The sequence below is a fragment of the Monodelphis domestica genome, chromosome 5, assembly GCF_027887165.1.
Source record: "Monodelphis domestica isolate mMonDom1 chromosome 5, mMonDom1.pri, whole genome shotgun sequence".
NCBI classification, from domain to species: domain Eukaryota; kingdom Metazoa; phylum Chordata; class Mammalia; order Didelphimorphia; family Didelphidae; genus Monodelphis; species Monodelphis domestica.
Window position 1 is genome coordinate 16,892,282 of NC_077231.1, and position 16,297 is coordinate 16,908,578.

General features: G+C 35.6%; 1 protein-coding gene across 4 annotated transcripts in view; it reads left to right on the top strand.

Moving 5' to 3' along the window:
- Window positions 1-16,297, top strand: part of FAR2 (fatty acyl-CoA reductase 2) — a 126,577-nt gene that overhangs the window by 33,181 nt on the left and 77,099 nt on the right. For 2 of the 4 annotated variants that reach the window (XM_007502843.3, XM_007502844.3), the window contains exon 2: window positions 7,531-7,596. The exons of 1 other annotated variant lie outside the window; for it this stretch is intronic. The gene's annotated coding sequence lies outside the window, so the exon portion shown is untranslated. Of the gene's footprint in view, window positions 1-7,530; window positions 7,597-9,311; window positions 9,518-16,297 lie in introns of those variants that run through there. One more of the 4 variants, XM_001363685.4, reaches the window with a different exon arrangement.

A 16,297-nucleotide genomic window follows, 5' to 3' on the forward strand; every position in this document is an offset into this window, starting at 1 on the left:
TAGTTCTAAATGTAGTTCTTAGGCCACTGCTGGACAGATTGAATAATGCATTAGAATGGATTTCCAAATGAGTACTAGAAACACTAAAGCTCACAAGTTCAAAGAAGGGAAAGATTAAAAATTGCTTTGTATTGGAGGGCATCATGAAGGAGATTAGACTTAATCTGGACCTTTCAAAAAAGTCAGGGTAGGCATGGATTAATTTAAGGTAGTGCGATTAAAGGCAAATTAAGAGAATGACAAAAAAAATAGGGACTGGGGAAGAGGAGAGGAAAGACTTTGATGAATAATTTCTGTATGAAAGTAGGGCAAGATAAAGTTAGAGAAAGAGGTTAGGGCCAGCCTTGAATGAATGCCATAAGGAGTTCTGGACCCACCCATTTGGTAACAGTTGCCTAAGTCTATGCTTAGCCTAGAAGAGATGGGGGAGGGGGAGGAAGAACTGCATCTTGAGCTTTTTTAAGAGTTTCTCAAAAAATTTAGTTCAGAATTCTCTCCCTTTCTCCCACCCATTGAAAAGGGATATTGATCATGCATGTGAAATCGTAAAAATATATATATATATTAATATTAACCACATTATGGTATGTTTTGATTATCCATAGACATCTGGCCTTCCAAACAATATTATTTCCATGCTTTTAACTTTATTTTATGGAGTCCTTGGAGGTGTAGAAAATGTGTATGCTTCCTTACAAAACACCTTCAAAATAACCTGTTAGAGCCACTGGTTGGTTGCCTCCAGATATCATAGAATACCATATACCCCTCTGTAATCAGATGGTACAACAAAGTCGGTCACAAAGACTTTCTTGATGTCTAGGTATCGCATGGTGGACAGGACTGATAATCTTATTGCTAACAACTGGCTTTAGGGTTTGCTGCCGAAAGATAAGAAAGTTTAATTGTATTATATAATTTATCACATTAGGCAACTTTCATTTACTTTTCTTTTGAGTAGGATGGTAGGCAAGGGAGATAAGGTATGTCAAGTTCTCTTATTCTGTTTCAAAAATTTTCTGAGGGATGCCTTTTCCAAAAATGGCTCTCAGAATGGTAGGGAGGATCATCATGTTACTAGAAATCCCCAGGCACTAAGGCCTGAAGTGCTCTTGTTTTAGAGGGTAAAGGGAGAAAGGGACATCGTTCAATTTTCCCTGAATTCACTAGGAACTCCATGCTTTGGAACAACAGCAAGGAGAGGAGAGACATTTCTTTAGCTTCAATGAAATAAATATACTTGTCTGGATGGGGATGACTGTCCAAGCCAAATGTAGTATGGAACCTTTACCAACTGATTTTCTTTTCCCTGAAATTGTTTAATAGTGTATATTTATCCCTAGGGAAAAGAAAAGGAAGATTTTTTTTTAATACTAAGGCCGTTTCATAGAATCACAGACGGGAAAGTTAAAAGAGACCTCAGAAGTCATTTAATTCAAGTTGCAATTGTGATTGACCTTTCCTCAGAGGATTGTCTATTCTCTGAGGGTTAGGACAGAAAGAAGATAAAATTCTTGGTTATTATATTGAAACTTTAATTAGGCAAGTCTTGTCTGCACAGTGCTGAATCCAAACAAAAGATATCTGCCACCATATTATCTTTTCAAGAGAAGGAGCATGCATTATTAAGTACTTACTATGGACAAAGCCCTGTGCTAAGCAATAAAGATACAAATAGGAAAGCAGAAGCAGTCCTTGCTCTAAGGAACTCACCCACTAATGAAGTGGGACATATCTGGAAGGCTTTAGCAGCAAGTCAGATGAAAAAGGTCCCATGGTCCTTAGGGTACATCAGCAGATTGGAGAATATCTTCCTTGATATTGTTTTAACCTATAAAGTCCTCTCTGTTTCTGGTTTTAAACTTTTTGACACTACTATAGATTTTGGTATCAAGAACCTTTACTGCTGTGGCTTTATAGCTGTGGCTGCTGAGAAGATAGATGCTATACCTGCAGAAATAGTTGCCAGGTTACATCTCCATAGGACTTGTTTCCCAGGATGTTGGCTGTGGGAGTTGAACTGGAAACTTTAAAATTCAAGTTAAGGAAGGATAAGGCTGTTTTGGTTGCCCTATTTCTGAGATTTCAGGGTTGGTTGAGTCAGGTGAATGTATCACTTCAACCACTACCTCATACTGTGAGAGTCATCCCTTCCTGTTCTAGCAGAAGCAAATGTGAAATGAGAGTGGCTTGACAGGCTGATGTGGAAAAGAATCTTGAGGGTCAGCTTTAAATGGGAAATGGTACTAAGTCATTCTTATGAAAAGAAAGATGCTAATTATGTGTACACACATGTATACAAACATGCAAGGGATGGCTACAAAATAATGAGATCTAATTCTATGGATCATACACAGAAAATTCCATTTTCTTTGATGGTCCTTTAAGTGTTTACTGGATAGTGGGCTTACTAAGACAAAATAAAAAAGTTATACCACCCCTCCAAGAACTTAAATTCTTGGGGGCAGCTGAGTAGCTCAGTGAATTAAGAGCCAGGCCTAGAGACGGGAGGTCCTAGGTTCAAATCTGGCCTCAGACACTTCCCAGCTGTGTGACCCTGGGCAAGTCACTTAACCCCCATTGCCTAGCCCTTACCACTCTTCTGCCTTGGAGCCAATACATAGTATTGACTCCAAGACGGAAGGTAAGGGTTTAAAAAAAAAAAAAGAACTTAAATTCTTTGGAAAGTGGAGTAGTGGGGGATGAAATATATTTCATTACTTAATACTCAATTCAAAAAGCATTTAAGTTCCTTACACTGTGTTAGGTGTTGGGAGCAGGAATGGAGAGGAGATGCAAAAATGAGATGAATAAGATCTATTCTTTGCTTGTAATATAGAAAAGGGACTAAAACTAGGAAGGGAAAGAAGAAATATAAACAATAGCCACAAATAACTATTGTGTAAAATAAAATCTAAGAGCATAAGAAAAGTATAAAATATGCTGCCTTGGGGCAGAAGTAGTGGTGGGTAGTCAGAAGAAGCTTCATTGAAGAGATAGCTGAGCTAGGCATTTAGTTAAAATGGGGAGTATTCTAAGAGCTGAAAGTAGCATTGTCAACTGTGGTGAGCTTTCCATGCCTAGGAAAGAATAGCCTTTCCTAGTAAAAGTATTAGGGTGACTGTAGCCACAGGTTTTTGGGCCTAAACTATGGTTTCATTGGAAGAGCACATTCCTAATGTTTAAATTCCCTTCACCAAATTACTGTCTTTGTTGTCTGGGATACTGAAGCAACTTGTTCATCATCACACTCTCTATTCAGGATGCCAGGCTTTTATAGATTTCAAGTGTTTATATATTTTTTATTTATATATATTTATATATATATATATTTCAAGTTTTATATATATATATATATATTTCAAGTTTTATATATATATATATTTCAAGTTTTATATATATATATATAAAGTTATAGCAACATAAGACTAAAAGAATAAAGACAGAACCTCTTATCTATCTTGTTGCTAGGTTCAATTGCTTTTTTTTTTAAGTATGATTTTATTCAGAACGCCACTTTTAATTTTAAAAGAGAAACTGAAATTCAGGGTGTTGGAGAAATGAGTAATGTTCGAAACAATAAGGAAGGAGCACATGGAACTTTTCCCAAATTGATATTTTTACACTCAAATTTTTATTTTGTTGTTTTTTTTTAAGCCCAACCAAGTGGGAAATCTTTAAAATGCACAATTGCCTTTAGAGGAGTTTCAAAATTAAAGCTCTGATTCACATGAAAAGCTGTAGGGAAAACAGTTATTCATAAAGCTCTTATTTCACTTACATTAATTTAAAACACATGTTCTTTTTAATAGTAAACATATATTTACCACTATATGCATGTATACACACCTACATATATATGATTGAATCAAGTACCAAAATGTATTATGTATATGATACAGCATCATTATAAAAAATGGAAGACATCCTAGTGAGTAAGAATTATCTGGGAACTAATCTCCCAAAGATGAAAAGGATACTGATAGTGTAGTTCAGTTATTTAAAACACATGTTCTTAACAATTACGCTTGGATTATTTATGAAAACATCATAAGACGTTAAACATAATTAGTCATTATCTTAAGTTATTTTCCTGTTAACATGCACATGCATGTTAGGCAAATATAAAAAAAAATCACAAAAGCAAAAAGCCTAAAAAATATTCAATACATGGGGTTTTTGTTTTACTACAATATTTGCCATTCATTTGCACTGCATCTTTACTTGTATAATAAACATACTTAGGTCTCAAACTGTTTAAGTACATAAAAAGGAGTGTAGCAAAAATATCAGTTACTTCATTCATCTTGATATCTCTCTCACACTGAACTAACTTCATTAAATATGTTGGGTGCTTAACAAATGCTTTTTGAATACATAAATGAATGTTAATCTGTTAAATAACCACTAATGAATGCAGATGTCAAAATAGCTAAATGATATCTACTTAATAAGCTAACATATGTCTCTTCACCTTGCTCCAAGTATGCTAATGTACCAAAGATTGTATATTTATTTCTTAAACATCCTTCAAAATATATCTTGCTTGAAGTTTCATCCCATTGTGTTATTAAAAATATTTATTTTTGTCTACCATGTACTAATTTCCCCACTTCAGTTCATTATACAGAAGTTGTTATTTAATATTATACTAGAAATGCTAATTTTAGCAATTAGAGAAGAAACAGAAATTGAAGCAATTAAAGTTGGCAATAAGGAAACTAAACTATCCCTCTTTGTGGATGATACCTTGGTATATTTAAAGAATCCTAGAAAATAAACTGAAAAACTAGTTGAGATGATTAATATCTTTAGCAAAGTTTCAGGCTAAAAAATCCACATGAATCATCAGCATTTCTATATATTTCCAACAAAGCTCAGCAGCAAGAGTTAGAAAGAGAAACTCTATTTAAATCACTCTAGACAATATAAAATACCTCAGGAATCTATTTGCCTTTTTCTGTGTATGAGACTTGTTTATGGATAGTTGATACAAATTTGATTCAAGAGTACAAAACAGGAAATGACAATAATGCCTTGAAAGGAATGAAATGATAGGAATTAAGGCAAATTCAGAAATTATGGTCAGTGGTAGAATAGATCATATAATTAGTCAATTCCCATTAAAAAAAGAAATATGATCCAAATTAAGGCAGAGTTATCACCTATCATTATCATTGGCAAATCATTGTCAGGTTTTATCTCAATAGCTATTAATTCTATCTTCTCCCACAAAACCAAAGAAACAAAATTTGTCAACCCTTTCTACCTCAATCAAGCCAAAACTGGTACCTGAACTGATAGAACAAGACCTAATTTCACCACAGGGATTTAATGGTCCCCTTGTTAAGATCCAATTAGAAATAAATAGATTATCTAGATAGCACAGTGGATAGAGCATTAGACCTGGAGTCAGGAGGATCTGGATTCAAATTTGGTCTCAGATACTTCCTAGTGGTGTGACACTAGGTAAGTCACTTAACCCCAACTACATTGGCCATATGGCAATTCTGCTTTAGAATCAGTATCCATTTTAAGACAGAAGGCAAGGATTTTTTTCCCCTAAAATTAAGGGAAAGTAACCCCTTTCTGGAATTAATTATTCAACACAATAATGGCCAACACCACTCCATGTTGACCCTAATAAATGCTGGCTCCCAAGTAACTATAAGACCAAGTAACCTGACACAATAAGAGAAAAATGAGAAACTTTCTGGAATTAGGGTTGGATAAACCATTTTAGAGATATACAAACCGTACATTGGGAAATATTCAGAAAATTTTAAATTGCAAATTTGCCCAAAGAAATTTATAGAATGGTTGGTATCCCAAACTCAAATGAAATAATAGTTTGAATGGATGTACTAAATAAAAATTTTGCATTATGGCCAAAAAAATTGTCAGGTTACTAGTAGAAAATGTTTATATAATTGTCTTGTCTGCCTCAAGTCAAGTAAACATTTCCCTAAGTAGAATTAAAGGAGATTAGTAAATTGTTATAAACTTAAAAGATTTAGAACAGTAAGATGTAATTTGGAAAACAATTAGCCCTTATAAATTTCCATTCTGGCCAGTGAAAAAGACTAGTGGACGGAGTTTCATAGTGTACTATAGAAAACTATAAAGACCAAAACTATTGAGACCAAACACATAAAGCAAATCTTCCCTAAAAGTTTGGAAGGAATTAAAGGACATGATGAACCTTGGTTTTCAGTTATTAACCTAAACATTATGTTCTTTGTGGTTCCAGGGACTAAACAAAGTCAAGAGAAATTGGCCTTTATAGGAAAAAGTAGACTGTTTCAAGAATATATTAATAGCCCAGTGTCATGTCATAATTTGTGAAAACAGGATTTAGATAACATTAACCCAGGCACTTTAAATGGAAGACAAGTTATTCTGCTAGGTTAGAAGTTAACAATGAGGAAGACTTTATGACTTGACCATTGTGGACCAAGTCAAAGGAGAAGAATAAGGAGACTTATTTACCAGTTGGGTTTTGAACTCAAAAGATGATTGGCTCACAAACTAGAGATACATTATGGAAAAGAGAACTCTATCAGTATATTATGGAAATCAAAGGTTTGACCCAAACTGATACCATCAACAGCAATCCCTACAATAGCATGGGCCAAATTCATCCCTGATAAACATGTTGGAACAATTACCTCACAGTTCCGCATTTAAGTGGAAATGACTTCTAACCAATAGAGCCAATCTGGGGAAACCAAGACAAGTGATCTTCAAAAGGAAATAGCTGTCTCTACTGTTTACATGTCAACTTAGCTCCCATAAAATGATGTCACCAGAATAAACAATCCCCTTGCTGAATGCTCCCTGACCTATCAAAATATCATTCTACCACCAAAGGCCTGAGGACTGGCCTGAGGCTGATCCATTGGGAACAAACAGTTAAAGAAGGAGTTGGAAATGGAGCCCAACTGAGGATGGTGTGGGTAGTTGTCTCTAGAGTCCTGAAGGAAAGGTTTATTATTATTGTAATTTAGACTAACTCTTAGACTATCATTTAATGTATGGGCTAGTTAATAGTCAACTCTACAGAGGCTTTAAACAAAATGGTGTTGGTTATATACTAAACATACTTGTTACATGGAGAAAGCTGAGTTTTCTAGTCATGATTTCCTTCCTCAGAGCCTATTTTTACTGGCTTAGTCCTGTGGCTAAATTGAAATAATAATGATGTAAGTCTGATTTGATACAGTAAATTGTTCCTGCAATTGATTTTAAATGAGTTTACTCCCAGGTCAGCCAAAAAAAGAATTTCTAAGGAAAAGGGTTCTTTGGAAATCTCTCTGATGGAAATGCTGAAGAATTTCCAGGATACTCACAAATTTTGATGGTGACTTTCACAACCCATTTTCACTCTTTTTCATAGCATTTCATTTGTCAAGCACTTTCTGGATGATTGACCCTTTCATAAGCTATTTCCTTCTGTCAAAACATTTCCCCTTTGTCCTTTTTATAAAGAAATATTACCTAATTCTGACAAAAGAAAACTTACTGTTTCAGGATTATCAATACTACATTTGGAAAAAATACTACATTTGGATCCAGCAGCATCTTAAGGACCTATTTGTAAGTTCAAAATATTGTTCATATATTTCAGATGATATTTATAATGCTTGATATCTGTGACCTTCCTATTTCCTATTCAATACTGCATCAATTGATTAAAAAAAACTCAACAAATATTAAGTGCTTATTATGTTCTAGGCACTATTTTAGATGCTAGGAATACAAATACAAAAATAAGACAGACCTTGTCCTGAAAAAGTTTACATTCTACAATTCTATATTCTACATGTTAAAAGTTTTATAAATATACATATATAAATATATACAAAGTCACTACACAGGGGAAGATGGGCTAATAAGTAGGAGAAGCAGAAATAATGTAAAGCTTTGGTTTGGTAGGCAGCACGTGAACTTACAGTTGATGAATTAGGAATTCCGAAAGGAGGAAGTGATAAAGAAGAGAGTTCTAGGCATGGCTGACAACTGCTCAAAGGCACATGAATAGGATATGGAAAGCTTTGTACAGCAAGCAGGCCAGTTTGACCAGAATCTAAACTGTGTAAGGACAGTGAGATAGGAATATAATACGTAAATCACCCTAGAAAGGTAAAGAGCTTTCAATGCCAATCAGGCAACAGGGGTTCACTGAGGTTTCTTTAGAAGAAGAATATGTTCATGTCTGAACCTTAGGGGAAAAAAATCATTTTGGCAGCTGGGTAAAAGATATATTGGAAAGAGAGAGACTGATTTCTTGCTTGGGAGAATGGTGAGTACTAGGATTAGCTGGGTGTGGTGTGATAAGAGAGAAGAAAGTTGTGAGAGGTGTTGAAAAAGTGGAATCAACACCACTTAGCAATTGGTTGAGTATGAAAAGGAATGAGAATGAAGAATCAAGAGTGAATGAATTCTAGGTAATGAACCTAGGTGAAGAGAAAAATGGTAGTACTCTTGACCAAAAAACAAGGTCAGAAGACATTTGGGTTCAGAAAGAAATATAATGCATTTTGTTTGGGGCATATTGAGTTTGAGAAGCCAATGGAAATTGAGGTATAAATGTCAAGTGGACAGTTGACATTTTTGGAGCTCAAAATAAATTCAGGGGCTAGATATGTGGATTTGAAAGTCTTTTGCATATATATGGAAATTAACTTGATTACTAAATGAGAGAAAAGAGGAAGGGGGGCCAAGACAAAGTCCTAAAGTACACTCCTAGGATTAGAAGAGACCTAGAAATCAAGCCTATCTCATTTAACAAATGAGGTTACTGAAGCCCATGTGAAATTACTTTCCTGCAGTCACACAAGGGATATTAAGAAACAGAGTAAGCATTTGAACCAGATCCTGACTCCAGATTCAGTGTTCTTTATTAGCAGATCCAGGATCCTCTTTTAACAGATATTGGGGAGCACTTCAGTGCCAATAAAAATCCAGGAATTTGTAATATTCTTCACATGCTAAGAACATTTCTATAAAATTCATTCTTTTTTCTTCCCTGCAATAAACTCTATATTATTAAGAAGTATTAAATGCTTAATCCCAGATAATAGATTTTACAAGAAAGTATCTAATTTACTTTTTAGAACATAATCTTTTTCACATTACTTCACTGTAACCTGTTTGGTGTTTGCAACAAAATAACATCTTGTCAACTTTGGCCTATTGAGGGCTCCATTTTTTCTTAAGGACCAGAGGGCTTTATCCGCATTGCACAATACAAAGGTAGTTGCAATTATCCGTGGGAGGTCCAGCCTACAAGAACATATATATCTCAGTTTATAGTAGTTAGGGGATATAAGAGCATCCTACCTGGTACCTTCTCATCTGTTGGTGGTATAAATCCATTAATGACAGACAAGTTCCTGTGGGCAACCTTGAAGAATTTTGGGAGCTCCATTTAGATTCTTCTGTTGAATACCACATGTAGCTCTTTGTCATACCTTTTACACCTAAAGAAAATACAAGTCAGAAGCAAGACAAGAAGGTAAGGAGAAAATAACAATTCATTTCGATCAGTTCAGGTTATATTTCTCTGAAACTGAAAGGAAAGAAAGGAGACACTCAATCTGAAGCTATTTTAGAAAAAGAAAACTGTGTTTTCCTCTTTTATTCCTTAATTTCCATTTATCCATGTCCCAAATCTCTATAGAAATACAAATGACAATGATAGCTGTATTTCTTTAAAGTCAACTAAAAAAAATGGCTGTTTCCCACTGGGATGAGAAGAGATTCTTGGTTCAATTTCTATTGAAAGTGACAAGCCAAATAATTTTGGCAAGATTTTTGAATGAAGAGGATTCTTTTGGTCTTGCATATCATACTATGGAGTGCTAAGTCATTTTCAGTGGGATCGGGGATTATTGGTCACCTTAAACATTCATTTCTGTCTTGAGTATGTGCAGTAACCAAGATCTGTTATTGCAGATGACTCATCAAATATTTTTACATATGTTAAAAATGTATAGTTTAAATCAGAACCATGAAGGACCATTGTGACTTCTCATATCCCAGGACAGAATTTCAAAGATATATTCAGTTTCGTGGTTTAGTTTGGTGAAATTAGTAGAACTAGGATGGACTTTTTTCATACCCTGTTCACAGATTATATAGTGCTGCTCACTTTTGACAGGAATACATTTCTTCATGAAATCCCAAAGGAAGGGAAAAAAAATCAGTTCTGTTACTTCAGGAGGGGGATTATTTGGATATTCTGAGCTTCATTCTTTAAATAGTTCCTCTCTTTGTGCCTCAACTTCTTTACCTGTATTAAATATACAAAACTTTTACCTGCCAAAGTAGCATATTGCTTAGATCATAGATTGGAAGGAACCTCAGAGGTCATCTAGTCTAACCTTCTCTCTTTATAGATGAAGAAACTGAAACCCAGAAAGGTTAAATAACTTGTACAAGGTTACACAAGTAGTTTGGAATGGTGTTTAAAAGTATCTTATGAATCATAATTTTTCTATTTACGATTCAGACCTGTATTAAAAATGTAACTGAACATGTTAATGTGATAAGTGAACAATTTTGATTTGGCAATTAAGAAGCTAAAGTTTGCAGTAATTTGGGAGATTTAATATAGTAGATTAGAGAATAGCAAAATACCATAATAAAGTACCATGTGATATCAGAATAAAGAAGTTTGGGACTACTTTGATTTGATGTTCTTTAGGAGTATAATGAACGGAACACTGGTTAAGTTGTTCCTCTCTCTAGTGAAAAGGTAGCCAGCCCCTTCTCCTTGCAAAGATCTGCTCCTCTTGATCCTTTTTCCTTTGGCAAATTGCCTCTACTATCATCTTCTCCCCAACACTCCCATTTTTACTTTCTTCCTATCCACTACCTCCTTCCCTAATGCCCACAGACATGCTCATCATCTCCTGAGTCTTTAAAATCAAATTTTGTTATTCCATATGTATCCATAATCCTTGTAGCTACATCTCTCACTCATTTCTCAACTCTTTGCAATATAACTTCCAACCTCAGAACTCAACTAACGCTACCTTCTCCAAATTTGTTATTGTTGTTAGTTCAGTCACTTTTTTTCAGTCGTGTCCAACTCTATGTGACCCTATTTAAGATTTTCTTGACAAACACTAGAGGGGTTTGCCTTTTCCTTCTTCAGCTCATTTTACAGATGAGGAAACTGAGGTAAGCAGAATTTAGTGACTTGCCCAGGGTTACACAGCTAATAAGTGTCTAAGATTAGATTTGAATTTAGGAAGATGAATTTTTCTTCCAGATTCCAGGGCTGGCACTCTGTCCACTGTGTCACATAGCTGCCCCAAATTTAACTTAATCTTTTAGTTGCCAAGTTCAAAGTCCTTTTCTCCATCTTTATAGACTTCTCTGCAGCATTTGATACATTACAGTCCTCTTGTCTTGGGCACTCTGAATTTTCATAATACTCTTTTTTGGTTTTCCTTCTACCTATCTGACTGTTCTTTCTCTTAATCTCCTGTGTTGGGTCATTATCCATTTCCCACCTCTACTGGCCCCTCCTTTCCCAACTATAGGTTGTCCTGAATTTTGTCCTGGAATCTCTTTTCTTTTTCTTCTTATATACCATCCGTTTTTTCATCAATTCCCAATTATCAGCTCTAGACTAATGATTTCTAGATCTTTATATCCAATCCCAATCTCTTATGAGTTCCAGTCGTATACCACCAATTGCTTTTTGAACCTTTTGAACCATCTTCTTGTCCTGTAGCTATCTCAAACTCAATATGCCCCAAACAGATTGCATTGTTGTCTTCCCCAAACTCACTTTTATTTTCTGTCGAGGATTACCCAGGTGTGCAACCTCAATATCATCCTTAACCCTACGTTCTCCCTCCCTTGATTAGTCTTACCAATTCTATCTCTATATCATCTCTTACATTAATTTCCTTCTCTCTAGTCACATGGCTACCATACCTTGTCACTTCCCTCCCAAACTATTGTTGTAGTCTCCTGATTTTTCTCTCTTGACCCAAGCTTCCCATTCTGTCCTTCACACGTTATTTGTGAAGAACAAATCTAATCATATTACTTTTTACTCCAAAAGTTCAAATGATTGCCTTTTACCTCAAGGATAAAATACATACTTCTGTTTGGCATTTAAAGCCCTCTGCTTGCTTTGTAGACAGCATTCCCATTCTTTGATCCAGGCTTTTCCTTATGCCATGAATATATTCCCTCCTTGCACCTAGTTCCCTAGCTTCCTTCAGAGGTCAGTTCAAGAGCAACTTCCTAGAGGAGGCCTTTCCTAATGTCCCACCTAAGTTGTTAGATTCCCCACTCCCCCAAAAAAGTTTCACTGTAATACATAGACACATGTATATTTATATATTTTTGTGTACATATTTTGTTTATTTGTATATGTATAATATGTATATATAAATATATGTGTATGTAAATGTGTATGTTTGTATATGTGTTGTTATATATATATACACACATATATACACAATATACTTTATGTCTGCATGTATGTGTGTGTGATGCCATTTAATGTTAAGAGCAATCTGCCAAAGAAAAAAGTTTCTCTATTAAATTGAGGCACTTTTATCTTTGGCAGATTGACTACCATTATCCTCTTCCCCTTCTACTCTTATTATGCTTATAAGTGTAATTGGCATTTTCCCTTCCCTTTCATTGTTTTCAGTTTTGTATTTCCAGCAGCCAGAACAGTAAGTGGCACAGAATGGACAATCAATGCTTACTGATTGACTGATCAATACCCCACTCCAGGCCCAATAGGTAGTAAGACACAAAGCATCAATAGAAGGTTCTAAAAGAACCCTGAGTGGGAGGTCAGAAAGAGCATTTTGATTTTTACATGAAGCTGCAAAAGTTTTGTAAAATAATTAAGTCCCTTTGGTTGCCTTCTGGAATCCAAAGACCACCCCTAGTTTTCCTCTAATACAACTGATTTCAGCTTTCCTTATTTCCAAAGGGAGGAGATAACAGATTGATGTGAAAGTGCCGGTTATTCAACTTGGAAAGTTTTCCTAATTTCCTTTTGGGTTTTTTTTCACCAATGAGTTTAGATCCTGTTCTCTCTCTTTTTTGCTTTTTTTATTTCTCTAAAATTTACACCCCAAATTGAATCTGAACTACACAAATGTTGGAGTATTTGAGTGGAGGAAGAAGGTGGTCAAAGAGGAAAGGCAAGGAAGTGATTTATATATATACATATATATTTGTGTATATATATATATGGTGATTTTTTCTTCCTAATTTTCTTGTGGTAGGAGCTTGGGCACAGTTGGGTAGGGGTCCATCCCCAAAATTTATACATCCATTGACTTTAAATAGGAAGGGAAAAGTCTGACTGAGAATACTGCTGAACTTTTATCCCACTCAGAAATATCAACCTGATTGGATGCCTTGGGACTGCTGGGCTTCTGTCGGCTTTAGAATCAGTCTTTTGGGTTTTCTGACAGCATGTCAAAAAAGGAGGGAGGGGATTAACTTTTATACTCTTTGTAGCCTTTGAACAGGGTTCTTTCAATTCTCAAGTAGTAGAGGCAGCTCAACATAGTAGAAATAGAATTGGTCTTAAAACAACAAGACAAGTTCAACTCTTCACACCTACTGGTTATGCAACTCTGGGTGAGTTACTTCATCCCTCTGTACTGATGGCAACCCTAAAGCTATCAGTTGTTGAGAAGGTGCTAACCTGCAATGATAGAGGGGGTTTCCTCATTTGGGAGCTAGATGGCTAGATAGAGAGCTAGATTTCAAGGAACTTACATTCGAATGGGTACATCAAAACATAAAGAGGAGCAGGGAAGAGAAAGGAAGAGAAGGAGTCAGACAATGAGAGAGCTGCATGGCTGGGCACCCTCAAAGTAACAGCAGTCTCCGGCAGATATTCACCAATCAAGAGAGCAAACTTTAAGGCACAATCATCCAGATGTAGGCAAGCTGGTAAGGAGAAAAGCAGCAGCAAGGAGACAGAGTTGAGTTAGAAGTGATAAAAAGCTGAATTTTATAGTCTACAATTTGATTACTGAATTTTAAACATCATCTCATTATTATTAAATCTATGGAAAAGTTATCTCACCAACACAAAGAACAAATGGTTGTTGCTGTATTAGTATTTAATGGATGTATTGACTACCCAGGTGAAGAGGTCGTTAAAAAAAAAAAGGCAGACCTAATAAACAACATGTAGAAAATATGTTCTTGGGGGCAGCTGGGTAGTTCAGTGGATTGAGAGCCAGACCTAGAGACAGGAAGTCCTAGGTTCAAATCTGGCTTCAGACACTTCCCAGCTATGTGACCCTGGGCAAGTCACTTGACCCCCCTTGCCTAGCCCTTACCACTGATCTGCCTTGGAACCAATACCTAGTATTGATTCTAAGACAGAAGGTAAGGATTTAAAAAAAAGAAAAGGAAATATGTTCTCTACCCCAGAGATTTCTCTAGAGAATATCTGGGCAGCTAGCTAGATGGTGCCATGGGCACTTGAGCACTGGGCCTTAAATGAGGAAGCCTGAGTTCAAGTTTTACCTGAGACTCTTGGCAAGTCATTAATCTCTGCCTGCCTCAGTTTCTCAACTGTAAAATGGGTATAATAAAGCCTTCTTCCCAGGTTGTTATAAGAATCAAATGATTTACCATATTTACACAACACAGCACAGTTCCTAGAAACTAGGTAGTTGCTCCCCTGGACTACTACTTCCAAGTGCAAATACTTTCCTCATTCTGTACTGAGTTACCAACAGCAGAGATACTAATTGACTACTGTTCCCACTCTGTGCTAGATGTTTCATGTCTTTTTTGCATTAGTGTACAACTGCAGGCCCCAGTTCAATCTATATGATGGGAGGCTTTATATTGCATCATTTTCATTATATCCCTTCTGTGTCTGCTGAGCTCTGAATTCCTATATTTACCTCTTGAAAAATACTGGAACTTTTTCTTAGGTTTCCTAATGGTAACTAGGTCCTTGTAGGATTGATATGGGGAAAGAGAAGGATGGAGCTTGTCCATATGCTTCCTCTGACTCTACCATCTTGACTGGTCTTCTCTATGCTCTTTTAGCTACTAACATCAGCCTTAAACCTAAGAATTGGAAATTGAGGGGATGGCCACTAATTGGGGAATGCTGAACAAGTTGTGGTATAAGATTGTGGTAGAATACTTATTGTGCTAAAAAAAAATGAAGAATATGATGGTTTCAGAAAAACCTGGGAAGACATATGAACTGATACAAAGTGCCAATATCATTTGATGATCAATTGTCTTATGACTTAGCTATTCTAATCAACACAGTGATCCAAGACAATCCCAAATGACTTATAACAACATATCCTATCAATCTCCAGAGAAAGAATTGGAGTTTATTTTTTCACTTTTTTAAAAACAAAAAATCTTAAGCCTATGAAATTTCTAAGGTCTGCTCCTATTGCAGTGATGGAATGATACTTTTAGTGAAGAGTGGATCCTTTAATCCTTGGATCTACACACTATTTAAGTCTTGATCTCCTTAGACTTTGAGGAATTTTCCCCTCTTGAGGCAGTGAAGGCAATAAAGGGAAACAAGGAAGTTTCTTTGGGGTTTCCCCTCTCTCAGGCTGAAAATGGCACTAGTGAGCAAGATATATCATTTTCTCATTCAGTTCTCTCCCCAAACAGCTCCTAACATCAATTACATTTATCCTATCTGATCTATTCTCTATGTCAATAATATTAGCTATTCTTAGCTATCTTCACCTCTTTTTATTTTTGTTGCCTTCTCTTAACTTCTCCTCTCTTGAATTTTCAATTCTGAAGACTTAGATAGTCCATCTTTTATAAGCGGCTTCTCTTAAAGCGGTTCTGAGCCTTCTCAGCTTACTTCTGAAATGTCTTCTTGAAGATATGTTTTCTGGCTTCTTATGCATAAAATTAGGGAGTATAACCAACCTCTATTGTAGGCTGAGAAAATTAAAATCTGCAAGTCTGTCAGATATGACATAAGGAGTCCATAGATGATTGCCCCAGAGTTCTCAAACAGTACTTTTGATTCAGAAATTTCCTGGAAATAAAATGTAAAGTCCTAAGAATAGTCACATATACATTAACTGCTGGGAAACAATGTACCATAACCACTTCTAATATCAGTCTTCAGTTAATTCTGCCTCTGTACTACTTTCACTCAGTTCTTATAAATATTTTTTTATCTCAGGAGCTATTTTCTCTCAAGTCTTTTGTGTGCCACTTTTTTGTCTCTTTTTCAGATGAATAAATTTTTTCTGTCCCTGTGAGTAAATAAAATATTTATGTTAAG